This window comes from Cetorhinus maximus, chromosome 35, assembly GCF_964194155.1.
Source record: "Cetorhinus maximus chromosome 35, sCetMax3.hap1.1, whole genome shotgun sequence".
Taxonomy (NCBI): Eukaryota; Metazoa; Chordata; class Chondrichthyes; order Lamniformes; family Cetorhinidae; genus Cetorhinus; species Cetorhinus maximus.
In genome coordinates, this window is record NC_135913.1 from 10526829 (window position 1) to 10540679 (window position 13851).

A 13851-nucleotide genomic window follows, 5' to 3' on the forward strand; every position below is an offset into this window, starting at 1 on the left:
AGTTTATCCGTCGCTTACAAGTAGCTCAGCAATGAAGTAGACGTTGCGCGGTTCAGTATTTTAAATCGTTCCGGGCATGTTGGAGAATAATTAGCAACACATTAGGAGTATATTGTGCTGCTTTTTTGAAAGACATCTCGAAGCAGCAAATGTTTTTTTGGCCTCGCCAGCAGCTGACTGACTGTTGAGAAATTTGATAATGGATAGACTTTGCTGACAGATGCAGTATTTGCGTGAAATTGTTGTGAAGCGAGTTATTGTTGTCGTGTAGAGGACTGTTGATAGCTTCAATACAATCACTTTATGGTAGGCTAGTATGATTGGTTGCACTGTCGCTTGCAAGTTGTCTCGAGTGAATTTGCCTGCAGCATTGCAGCGAACGGCAGGCATGGGCACAGTTAACAGAGATGTCACTGCTCGTCTGCAAGTGTTCCGCTGTACAGGAGAAAATATTTGTTGCCATGATGTTGACAGGTTTATTGCACAGAAGTGTGAAAAGAAGGACGGATTTGTCAGGACAAGAGGCAGAAATTTTCCAAAGGCAAGAAGTGTGGAAGAGAAAAAGGCTCAACCTGCGATGCCGCAGGAGAACACGGTCCTATTCGAAATCCTATTCCGATGTGACAGTATAGGAATTACAACAGAACCTCGAACAATGGAACAGTAGAAGGACTGCAACTAAACTGGAATAGGGACAGAATTACCACACATCGCCCATGTCTCGTTGTTCAATGGGGATCGAACCCGTGAGCTTTAATGCTATTAGCACCATCCTCTAACAATTGGAGCTAACTGATCAAAAACAGAAAGCGCTGGGAAAACTCAGCAGGTCTGACAACATCTGTGGAGGGAAAGACAGAGGTAACATTTCGAGTCCGTATGACTCTGAAGAGGTTTTTCCAGCATGTTTTGTTTCTGTTTCAGATTCCCAGCATCCGCAATATTTTGCCTTTATCTCGGAGCTAACTGGTCGCCAAGCTGCACGTTTCCTAGTTTGATCAAATGCTTTTCAAATTCAGTCTAACAGTGAGTGGAGAATTCAGCATTCTTCCTTCCCTGACTGATCCCGCACAGGCTGGAACTCTCGTTTTTGCCCAGTCAAAGCTTCAGGTTACCAGGGAGCTGTAAGGATATATTTGCCCCAGAGATGCTGAGCAGAGCGTCGTTTGCAAGTGTTCCGTTGTACAGTAGCAAAGCTTTGTTGTCTTGTCGCCAACAAATTTGTGGCACAGAATTGTTAAAAGGACGGATTTGTCAGAACTAGAGGCAGAAATGTTCAAGAAGCAAGAAGCATGGATGGAAAAAAACACAGCCTGCAACGCTGCAGAAGAACTTTTCGAAACGCTTTTTCCATGTGGCAGCGGAGGAATAACAACTGAACCGGGTCCGGGCTTTAATTACTTCTAAATCGAGTAAAATACGTTGGCCCGTACGGGGATCGAACCCGCGACCTTGGCGTTATTAGCACCACGCTCTAACCATCTGAGCTAACCGGCCACCTGGTGCCGTTTCCCTAGTATCTGGTTTTTAAATTTAACGGGCAGTGAGTGGAGGATTCCGCAATCTTCCTCGCTGATTGATCGCGCACAGTTTGGAAATCTCGGATTTGCCCAGTTGAAAGTTCAGGTTACCAGCGAGCTGTGAGTGTCTGTTTCTCCCAGAGCTGCTGAATGATCCGATCTTCACAAAGCTGTTCAGCAACAGATACGTTCTCCTTCTTGTCAATGATGAAAATAATCTGTCCAAAGCAAACCTTAAACTGCAAAATCTCTCGTCAATAGGCTGATATCTCATGCAATCTCTTTTCTATTTATTTCATGGGGTGTGGGCATGTCGCGCATGACCCGTGCAAGTTGTTCATTCAAAATTGCCTTCGGAACGATGCTAAATTATATAAAATATATAAACACTTCAAACACTGAAGTAAAAATAGTGTGGAAATGTTGCTGTATCTCCAGGATGTTGGTAATTGAAGCGTGTGGATTTCATGGCGAATTAGGAGGAAGTTGCTCACAATCGGGCAAACTCACGACGGGAGCTTCAACGAGAAATTACCGAGTGCCTGTTGAAATTTATATTTGGTGCTATCATTCGCGGGAGCTGCAATGTCAGGGAACTGAAATATATTTCCGCCTGGCCCTCAATCGATGACTTGAGGCGATCAGAGCAAGTTGGGAAAGCGGTAAGTAACAGGGCAACTGCCATGTGATTGATGTATTTACCTGATTAATAGTCACACAGCAGCGCCGCTTCACAAGCCTCAGAACAACATTGTGGGGGGAGCTCAATCTTGTTTTGCCTCGGGTTTACCCTCTTCTGGCTGTCTTCATAACGAAGCGTTCGAGATTGGTTGGAATTAGACGGGGACGGTATTGCCAGTCAGGGATCAGAAGGAAGTTCAGGACCGAGAATGCACTGTTCTGCCTACAGTAGGAGGTACTGCACCAAGAACCTGCTCCAGTTAAACAGAAGTGACAAGGTTTGGACCAGGCACCTTGAAAGAGCGGGCATCATAGACTGGGGAGGTGAAGATCGAGCAAGATCATACCTGTTATATACTCCAGAAGGTACAATCCGCCGGAACAGGATTCTCCTCCTCATCTGTTGAGTAGAACCTCCTGTCATACTTTTAAGTTAATCAGGTAGACACAGTCAAGTGGGTGTACCTACATCACATCCATTGCAGCGGTTCAATAAAGCAACTCAGCACCACCTTATCAAGGGAAATTGGTGATGGGTAATAAACACCGGCCTAGCCAGCCGCCTGCCAAATCCCATGAATCAATTAAAAAATGTGCCAGAAAGAAAGGATACTCTGATTTTTCAACTCCAAAGCAATAAAGCTTGCCCAAAACAACTGGGCCTACAACCCTCCAGATGTGACCAGAACAAGATCTGGTAGAATTGTCAGGCCTCCAGACTGTCTGGATTTATAAAGTTATGGGCTTGAAGAAGGAGAAAGGGTAGCTGTAAAAAAATATTTTACTGCAATTATGTTGGGTTAAGAGTGGAGGGAACAGTACTGCGAGTATGTTCGGCATAGCAAGAGTTAATGTGAGATTGGAGAACAGCACTGCCCACAGCGTGATAGAAAGAGTGACATGACAGTATACCTAAGATAGACAGGTTAGGGCATGGGACAGGCATGGTCAGGAGACTTGAGTAGATGTCAGCATGAAGATAGCTCTTAGTCTGGCCTATAGTTTGCCCACAACCACACAAAAACACACAGGCACGTAAGCACACATACAGAGTTATGTATTGCCAACAAACAGTTATTGTTCAACATTACAAGCCTCTGAACATCTTTGTGAGACCTACTGAACAGAACTCTTACAGCACAAATTATCCAAGTTTACTGACGATGAAAAATGGAGGGAAAGTGTATGTTGGAGATAACGCAGAAAATTTGCAGAGGGATATGGATGGGCAGTGGGTGTGGGAAAGAACAGGGTAGGTGGAATACAATATGCCGAAATGTAAACAGTTTCAGCTCGGTAACAGAAACTAGGAGAAATAAGTTCTACTCAGATTATGCGGGACATTGCTCAGCTCCTGCCTGTTGCACTGAGGCAAGTTCGATCTCAATGTTCAAAGCGTCTATGGGACGTATTTTCTATATCTCAAAAGGGGGTTTAACGGTGGGCCGCCTCTTTCCGCCTCACCATTTGATTGTGGAAAATTTGGGGAGCGGTTAAGTTGCTGAAATCCGTAATGGATGGTGAATTGAGTGAAGACTTCACTAGTGAATTGCGGGCCGTTATCGGACACCACCAGGTCCAGGAGGCCAATGGGCTCTCCAGGTTGTTGGACTTGTTGTTGAACTTTCCTCGGACTAAAATTTTATTCCTTCTTAAATTAAAATAGGTATCGAAAGATTTCAGAACAGCTTCAAATTTACCCGGAGATTCATTTATTCCTTGGCTCACAATGACGTCATCGGTTATCGGACCTTCTGATTACAAAAGTGTTTTCAGTTGTTCAGCCTCTGTCCCCTTACCTAACCCTAAAGCTATCGTATATCTTTGAAAAATGCCCGCCAACGCCACCAATTCTGCGCCTGATTTGCCCCTTGGATCAGCAAAGATCGACCTGTTAGCTCTGCTTTATTATCCATGGCTGTTTTTCCTTCAGCAGAGGGGAGTTCAGATTTACTTGCTGTTGCACTTTTAAAGATGACTCTGCAGAAACCGTTTAGTTCACTTCACCCCGCGTATTTTGGGTTTTGGCGGGCTCCAGCGGCGATGTCGGACCCGACCTCAAAGTGATCTATTTTCTTTGCAGCAAGTCTTTCAATCGAATTGGGTCTTCTCGCGAATTTCCCAGAGTAAAGTCTTCAATTCATCAAAGGTGATTTCCGGCTTTCACTGAGGCGTCAAACGTTTTTATTTCAACGGTTCTAGGCCGCCGACTCTGGACTTGGGCTGGGGGCGGTGATTGAAGAAATGGACTGTTCTGCCTGATTAATGCCCTCAATACTTTTAAAGACCCGTTCAGCCTTTGTACCGATTTTTAAATATTATTTAGCTTGCTCGCCCTTGCGATCTGCCTCGGTTATCTGACTCTGTATTGGATGGAGATTCTCAATGCCCGCGACGGGCTCTGCTGGAGTCCTTCAGCTACACAGTGGATTTCTCTTCTGCCCTTGAGCCTCCAATTCTGCAATGGGGTTTCTTCTTAGGCGATCTCCACCCGTGCTCTTCAGTTCTGGTGAATTCGTCAGGTCAGGATGTGGTTCCTTTAGTTTCTCAGATTTTGGGGTCTTTTCCCAGCTTGTCTTGAGTTCTGGGTTCGGTCATTAGTTGCTCCCAAGTTATAAGGGTTTTGTCCATTGGTCTTACGAAGAAAGTTCAACTGTTGAACAGTCACTGTTTATTGGTAACACACGGCAATATACATAGGCACCAGTATAGCCCAGACTAAGAGCTATTTCCATGCAGTTTTCTACACGAGCCTCTAGTTCACGTCTTTCCGATGCCCGAACCTGTCTATCCCAGGTCTACTGTTATGTGACTCTTTAGATCACACTGTGGTGGTGCTGTTTTCCAGTCTCACATGAACTCTTGCTGTGGGAAACATCGTTATCCTACACTTCGAACTAAGTTACATCATCTCAGCCATTAATATCGAATGTACATAGCTGAGACCGAAGTATTCATCCATCCGGCACCACACTAATTACAGCCTGCCAAGGTGAAAATGTCACTTTTCTTCCTACTCTCCGTTGTCTGTCCATTAGCCAATTCATTTTCCATGCTAGTATTGACGTCAAATCCCATAATTCCTAAGTTTGTGTAAGAACCTCTAACGATACTTTAATGGATGCTTTCTGAAAATCCAAACTTAGTTAATTCAATTGTGTTCCCTTTATCCTCCTCATAATTACATCCTCAGAAACGCTGATAAGATCGCCGTAATCAAATTCCCCTTCACAATCTTGTGTTGAGTTTATTGAATAACATTATGATTTTCCAAGTGTTCTATTAGCACAACCCGAAAAGAAAGGAAAATCTCATTTTGCCTGGCAGTGATTTTGAAGCTAACAGTTCCCCGTTTTCTTTCTTATCCCCTTCCTAAACATCTGGGTTTGTTACCTTGCAATCCTTGGGAACTGCTCTGGATTCTAAGTAATTCTGAAAGGTCGAATCCAATACATCTGCTTTCATTGCAGCTATCTCTTCTGTCAAACTCCATGTTGCAAGTGGAAAGGTCTAGGAGATTGCTTGCAACTTACCCCCATTAATGTGTCCAGAAATGTTTCTTTTCTGGTACAGATTTACACAAGTTCAATATATTCACTTGATATTTGGTTTCAGGTTTATTCCGAATCGCTTTTGAGCCAAATCCCCATTCCCCATTATAATTCCACGTCTCTCTGAGTCCAAAGGGTCAATGTTTACTCTCACGATTTTTTTTTCCATCTGCATAATTTATAGAAATGTTTACAAACTTTTTTTTAAAGTTAGCAGTTGGTGTAATATCATATTCTGTTTACTGTATCCTTGTAAATTGTAGATCCTCTTTGGCTGAAATCTAAAAGCTTAAGAACCTCGCAGTCTCTCTCCCAGAGCTCCATACATTCATCCTCATTCTCTTGGGTGAAATCGGATGTGCAGTATTCGTTCAAAACTCTACCGATGCCCTCTGGCTCCACCCATAGATTGGCCCTTTGCTCCCTAATGGGCGCTACTCTTTCCCTGGTTATCCTCTTCCCATTGATATATTATAGAATATCTTGGGGTTTCCACTTTTACCAGCCAGAGCTTTCTCATACCGCCTCTTTGCTCTCCTAATTGCTTCATTAAGCTTCAACCCTGCACTTTCTGTACTCCACTAATTATTCCGCTGATTTGCTCCCCTTGTACCTGCTAACAGCCTCTCCTTTACATCTCATCATATCCTGAAAATCTCTGGCCATCCATGGTTCTCTGGGCTTGTGGCTCCTTCCTATCACTGTAGAGGGAACATATTGAGCCTGTACCCTCCCCATTTCCTTTTTTTAACGCCCCCCACTACTCTTCTGTAGATTTACACACAAGCGGCTGTTCCCAGCCTACCTTGGCCAGATCCTGCATTATTTTACTAAGACATTTTATTTTTAAGTTTAATACTAACATCCTCACTGTTTACGTTTACAAACTTCTGTTGCCTGCAATTTCTGTTCATAACATAAATGTCTATGTTAGTTCGTGTATCATAAAGAGCAATATCCTAATTTCGATCACTGGGGAATATCACGTTAAACTCTCCTCCAGTCAGAATAACAACCTTTTGCCACTTTTCTCTGCTTTCTGTCTCTTAGCCAACGGCATATCCACACTTGTTACTGCCCCTTTAATCCATGGGGTTCGATTTATGTAACAACATAATTTAAAGTGAATTGATCGCACTGTGTTCATGCACATTTTATCAATCTCATTCTCTCAGGAGCCTTCTTGGTCCTGAGACAAAAAAAAACTCCATTCAGTTCATCACATTTGATTTTCCATCAAATGTTCTGAGATTAAGGCCATTTGAAAACACCTTTTCCTCACGAAGAAAGTTGAGAGTTATCCTTGATTAAGGCCTCAAGTATTTTCTTCCCAGAATATACAATTCAAAACTTTCCTCAGTGTTTTTAGAACATTCATCTGACTGCTCTGTAGTTCCAGGGTTTATCCCTTTAACCCATTATAAACATGGCGGAACATTTACAAACCTCCAGTCCTCTCACACCACTCCCATATCAAAGGAGGACTGGAAAATTATGTACACTTCCTACCCTATTACCACCATTCGTTACTTCACGGACCCTTTTACATCCCATCCAGATCGGATAAATGTTCCATTTTTTTTAATGTAAAACGTGTTGGATTGAAAGAGGTTAATTGAACCTGTTTGTTCTGTGACTGTAAGCAATGTCCGTCTCCACGGGTCCTAATTGTGACAATGTAGGTCTTCCCTCTTCAATTGTTAGGGGGCTGTGTTCAAAGTGTGATCTCATTGGGTCAGCATCGCCTCCCACAGTAAAAGGGAAGAGTGGCTCCAGGGAGAGGGAGAGGAGAGATCAGAATCTGAGAACCATCGATTGAAATGTTCCAACAGTAGATCATAATCTGAGAATTATAGTTTGGAATATTCCAAAAATGTATCAGAATCTGAGGACACTAAATTGGAGTGTCACAACAGTGCATCACAACATGCGAACAATAGACTGGAATGTTGCAAAAATGGATCAGAACCTGTAAACAGTAGATTGGTGTGTTCCAACAATGGATCAGAATCTGAGAACAATAGATTGGAATGTTCCTGCATTGGACAGGAGTTATTCCTATCGTCTTTACATGCTTTAACCAGATTGGATACCTCTAACATGGCGGGTGCAATTCGTAATTTTGGTTATTCAAGCAGGTTGCTATCCCACACTGGCAATTGTTGGTGTCCCTGGTAATCCCTCTGTCCAGTTCATTATTCTGTAAGTCATGCCTAACTCTATTGCTATTCATGTCTTTTAAAATTTGGAGAGACTGAAGCCATTCACTTCAGTTCCATTCACTAAGTCCATCTCCTGTCAACCAGCTCAATTTCCATCTCTGGCTGGTATCTGAGGCTGTTCACAAGCTCCATGATCCATTTGGCCCTGAGCTGATTTACCACCTTATATTCTTTCAATCCCCAATTGTGCCCACGACCACCTCTATGATGTAAGAATTTAAGAAACAGGAGCATGAATAGACCATTATGCCATTCAAGGCTAGTCCACCATTCAATAAAATAATGGCTGACCCTTGACTTCAACACCATTTCCCTGCACTACCCCCGTATCCCTTGATGATTTTAATATGTAGAAATCCATTGATGTCAGCTTTGAACAGTTTCAACAACTGAGCCTCCAAAGTCCTGTGAGGATGGTAATTCCAAAGATTCATCACACTCTGAGTGAAAAAATAAATCCTCCTCATATTCCTAAATGGCCTGCCCCAATTTCTGAGACTGTACCCCTTGCTGTTTAACACCCAGGCTTGGGGAACATCCTTTCTACATCTACCCCGTCGAGCCAGGGAATAAATTTCTATTTTATTTGATCTTTCCTCATAAGGCAATATCGCCATTCCAGGAATTATTTTGGTGAAATGTCGTTGCACTCCCTCCATGACAAATATATCTCTCCTTAGGCAGAGAGACCATAACTGCACACAGGTACCGTCTCACAAACGCGAGATATAATTGCAGTAAGACATTTTTACGTCTACACTCAATTCCTCTTGAAATGAATGCAAACATGCCATGAGCCTTCATCATTGCTTATGGTATGTGCATGCCGCACGTTGCACCCTTTCTCCCTTTGAAATTCAACCTCTCGCTATTAAAGAAATAGTCTACATTTCTGGTTTTTTTCCAACCAAAGTGTAATCGCACATTTCTCCACTTTGTATTTCATCTGGTTTTTTTTTTTGGCTATTCGATTAGACTCTCCAAATCCAGTTGATGTTCCTTTGCCTCCTCGTCACAACTCACAGGTCCACCAAATTTTATGGCATCAGCAAACTTGTAAATATTACATCCAAACCGTCGTTTTAGATTGTGAAAGCTGGGACCCAATCACTGATCTTCGTGGTACGCACTAGTCATTGCCTCCATACCTGAAATTCACCAATTTACTCATATCTATGTTTTCTGCCCTTTACCCAGTTCCAAATCCAGGCCAGTATATTCACCACAACAGTATGTGCTCGAATTTTGTTCACAAAACTATTGTGCGTGACCTTATCAAAAGTTTTCTTAAATGGACCACACTCATCAGTCGCCACCATATCTATTCCGCTCTTTATATCCTCAAATAAACTCCAACAGTTTTGTTAAACATGATTTTCCTTTCATAAGTCCAAGCTGACTCTGCACAATCATACCTTTTTCTAAGTGCCCTATTATGACGCCCTTTATAATAGACTTCAGCATTTTCCCTGCTGCTGATGTTAGGCTCACAAGTATGTAGTTCGCTGTTTTCTCTCTACCTTATATCTTAAATAATTGGGTTACATTTGCCAACTTCCAATCTGCAGGACTATTTCAGAGCCCATAGGTATTTGAATGATGACGACCAATAGATCTACTGTTGGTATAATCACCTCTTTCAGCATTCAATGTTAGAAATACATGCAAATATGTGAACATATAAATCAGGGAACAGTAGGTCACCCGGCCCTTCAAGACATTCGACAATTTCATTGCCGACCTGAATGTAACCTCTCGCCTACCCCCAATAACTTTTCACCCCATTGTTTACAAACAATCTTTGCAATGCCTATAAGGTCAGAAGTGGGTATTTCTGTACCAGCTGACAATTCATCTATTTTATTATGGATTCTGATAAACAGTCCTCAAATCAGTATTTTAACTGCTTTTGTAAACCCTCCCCCTATTTTATGTTCACACTCACTTCCTCCTGCTGCCATACTTAACATTAACATAAAAATTAACAATATCTATATTACAATCGTCATCACTATTATTTATTCATGTGATGTGACAATTTATTGCACTTGTTCTTATTCAGAGGGAATTTAAGAGTCAACCACATTTCTGAGGATCTGGAGTCAAATGTAGATTAGTCCAGGTAAGGACGGCAGACTTCCTTCCATAAAGGACATCAGTGAACCAGATGAGTTTTACAACGATCGGCAATCGTCATCATTAGACGTTTAATTCCAGAATTTTTAAAATATTGATTTCAAACTTCGCCATCTGACATAGTGGAATTTGAGCCCATGCCCCCAGAGTATTACTCTGGGTTTCAGGCGAGCTAGTCAGTGACAATACCACTATTCCAATACGTCACCAAACTTACTGCCTTGTCAGTTCCCTCTTATTTTGACAATCTTCCGCTACATCACCACTTCATCCCTTTATGTAGTTTAACGTGTTCTTCTTCCTGAGTTATATGGCTCGCTGGCATATTGGTCCCAGCACATTTCATGTGAAGCCCGTCCAAATCGTACAGCCTCACAATCCCCAATACTGTTGCTAGTGACCCGCGAAATGGAAATCACTTCTCCCACACCAGTTTTAAGCCACGCATTCATCTCTGTAACCTAATTTACAATATGCCAGTTTGCACATAGCTTTGGCAATAATCATGAGATAGTTAGATTTGACGTTCTGCATATTTTCTTAAATTTGGAGCCAAGCTTTTCATCCTCCCAATGCAGAACCTCTTGCTAATGTCAAAGGTACCTACATGCAGCATAACAAGTTTCTCTCCAGCCCTGAGCAGCTATCGAGAGCCCTTGCACAGGGCAGGCAACACAGCCTTCTGGACTCTCAATCTCAGCTGCAGAGAACAGTTTCTATCCTCCAGAATATACAGCCCCCTACTAGCACTACATTCCTTTTAGCTCCCCCCACTTGGATGGCTTCCTTTACCATGGTGCCATGGTTAGCCTGCTCATCCACAATACAGCCCTCACCATTGTCCTTACAAGCTGCGAGAACATCGAACTTGTTGCTTAATTACATGGGGTGAAGGTTCCTCCACCCGCCCCACCACCCATCTTCCCTATTACCTTACCTTCCTGTCCCCCAGTCACAACTTCCTGTCCTTGACCACTGACCAAGTGATGACAAGAACTGACTGCCTTCTTGAAAAAAGTCTCCAGTCCATCGCATTAGCACGCAGGAGTGCCCACATGCTGCAACGGAGACACATCACGCTTTCTGCCATATTTCTTGTGCTAATTGAATTTATTTTTCTGAATTAATTAATATTTGCTGAACTCGCCCTCTCACCAATATCCCTGATTCGCCTTCAGTGCACTCAAGCAGCACTCAAAGACTGCTGTATTGATAATCTCAGTTCTGCACAAGCTCAGAAAACGTTTCTAAACTAGCTACGCAGCAATATCAACCATCAGCACCTCTGTCTCAGACCAGCTGCTGAAAAAGCCTTCATCTGTGCCTTGGCCAAATCAAGACTCGACTACTCCAAATTTATCCCGGCCAGACAATTCCTCTTACACAGCTTTATAAATTTGAGCTCATCCAAAGCTCTGCTGTCCCTATCCAATTAATTGTATTCATCTGTCCTTACCCATAATCCTGGAATTTATTATTGTTTTCCTTATTAATTAAATTCAGTGACTGGAAACTTAGTGGAGGTGCTTTGGATGGTATTCTGGAGGTTGTTTTGGGGGCAGCTGCGTATGTTCAAGGAGGACAGGGGATTTGGTGAACGAACTCTGGACGAGGTATGGGGACTGTAGTTACAGTGCATCTGTGTGTGTCACATGGACAGGAAATGGAGCAGCATCTGCAGAGTGGGAAAGCTCTGTAAAGAGGGAGGAGGAGGGGGCCCTGCTTTACACAGCCCATCCCGGGTTTTCCAGGAACACTTTACTAACCTACACCTCAACAAGGAGCAGAGAGTGAGGCATATCTGATTACGACAATGAGGTGGTCAGTGAGCTGTGTCGCCGCCTTTAACACGACCTGGAACTTCACACGATGGCGAGGACGATGCTGTCAGTGGCCGTTAAGGTCAGAGTTTCAATGAACTTCCATGTATGCAAAACTTTAAAGACAGGAGTGGGTGACATATCCATTATTTCCCATTATATTGGGAGACGCAACCACTAGGTGACGGAGACCAACTTTGCTGGTGAGGTGAATATATCATATTCTCCATAAGCAGAGAGAAGCAGGGTGAGAGGTGTCCCCAGAATTGCAGGAATCACGATGGTCTACGCGGGTCTGCTGGTCCCCATGTCAGCCAGGAGATGTATTGGAATTCAAGGAACTCTCACACCAGGCATGCGTTTTTTTTATTATATATTCATTCACGTGCATGGGTGCTACTAGTTAGTTGCCCTTCAGAAGGTGGTGGTGAACTGACATAATGTATCTTTGGCTTGTGGCTATGCACAGTACATCATGTTGGTGAATGTCCGCTATCCTGACATCAGCGATGATGCTTTCATTCTGTAGCAGTCGGCCATTCTCACCATTTTCAGGCCTGCAGGAAGAACAGGAGGATGGCTTCTCGGAGATGACGCTTACCCCCTCTAGTCAAGGCTCAATGCACCCATCCCATAACCACTCCCCACCGCCAAACGAACATGTGAAATTAACACATGTATAGCGAGAGGAATCGAGCCCCCAGGAACATCGTGGAGCAGGCCATCGGTGCGATTAGGCAACGCTGCTGATTCCTGAAACGCTCAGAGTGAACCCTCCAGTGCACGCTGGAGCAGGTGTTCAAGTTCATCGTGTTTTTCTGCACTCTCCATATCATCACCATCGTGAGAACACAGGCATTACTACCAGCAATCCGGAGGACACCTCAGGAGCAGGAAGAGGAGGCAAGGAAAATATTTATTGAATGACTTCGACCCAAACAGCCTGCCAGAGTGTGCCTGATGACACTTCACTTCCCATTGGACAACTTCCCTTTGCAAAAATCCACTGCTACATGCATCTCAGCTGCCCCATCAGAACTTCCCTTTGGTCGCCATCATGTAATAAAAACCAACAACAAAAACCATTTCATTTTCATCTTAATCCAACAACACATACATCTTTGTGAATTCGCTTTGTACCTGTTCTGTGTGTTCCCTCTACTTACCTATTGTTCCTACACAGTTCGTGACCAGAGACTGCAGCATGGCTGTTGGAAGGCTGCTGACTTCACTGGGCGAGGCTGCAGATGGCCTTGTCCTGCCTCATTCGAAGATCATGTGTGTATTGCCAAGGTCGGACTTTCGTTTCCTCTTGGGAATGGGAAATGGGTCGCGAATCAGCACAACTTATTTTTTTCTTTCTCTGCTGAAGATTTGCTTTTTGCAATAAATAATTGAATCTACACAACATTCTGAGCTTGTTGCAGGAGCACGAATTCTCTGCCCGGGGCGTAGTGTGGAATCCGAGGAGACAATAGCGGCCATACCGAGCCACAGACCTGCCAGCAACAGGGCTTCACAGATTCTCTAAAGCCTGCAACAGTCAGCTAATCCGTTACAATGGCCTCTTTGGTCATGGATGTGGCACTAGTTCACCTCCCAGTCAAAGGGGCTCAGGGGCAGCAGCAACAGCATGAAGAACGTCTTGTAGCAGGTGGACGGGTCCATTGGTGAGAGGAAGCTCAACGCCGAATGACTGGAAGAATGAGGTGTCGGAGATTCAGGCAGTTTCTACAGCAAAGGATGTACAGAAAGAGACTCAATTACATGCAGATGAGTGAGACGCAATGCAGGCTGCGATTCTCCAGAGAGGTCGTGTCTGAGTTTTATGTTCTTCTCTATAAAGACCTTCAGGAATGGTTACTCCAGATACACGCACTGACAGTGACACTGGAGCTCACTGTGTCTCTTAACACTATCG

General features: G+C 43.5%; 1 protein-coding gene and 1 non-coding gene across 2 annotated transcripts in view; one reads left to right on the forward strand and one right to left on the reverse strand.

Moving 5' to 3' along the window:
- The window catches only part of LOC144672030 (NACHT, LRR and PYD domains-containing protein 3-like), a 977887-nt gene that overhangs the window by 421096 nt on the left and 542940 nt on the right, over window positions 1-13851 (forward strand). The window lies entirely within an intron of this gene.
- Window positions 1424-1497, reverse strand: trnai-aau (transfer RNA isoleucine (anticodon AAU)). Its single transcript has one exon. It is a non-coding gene; the product is annotated as a tRNA-Ile (tRNA).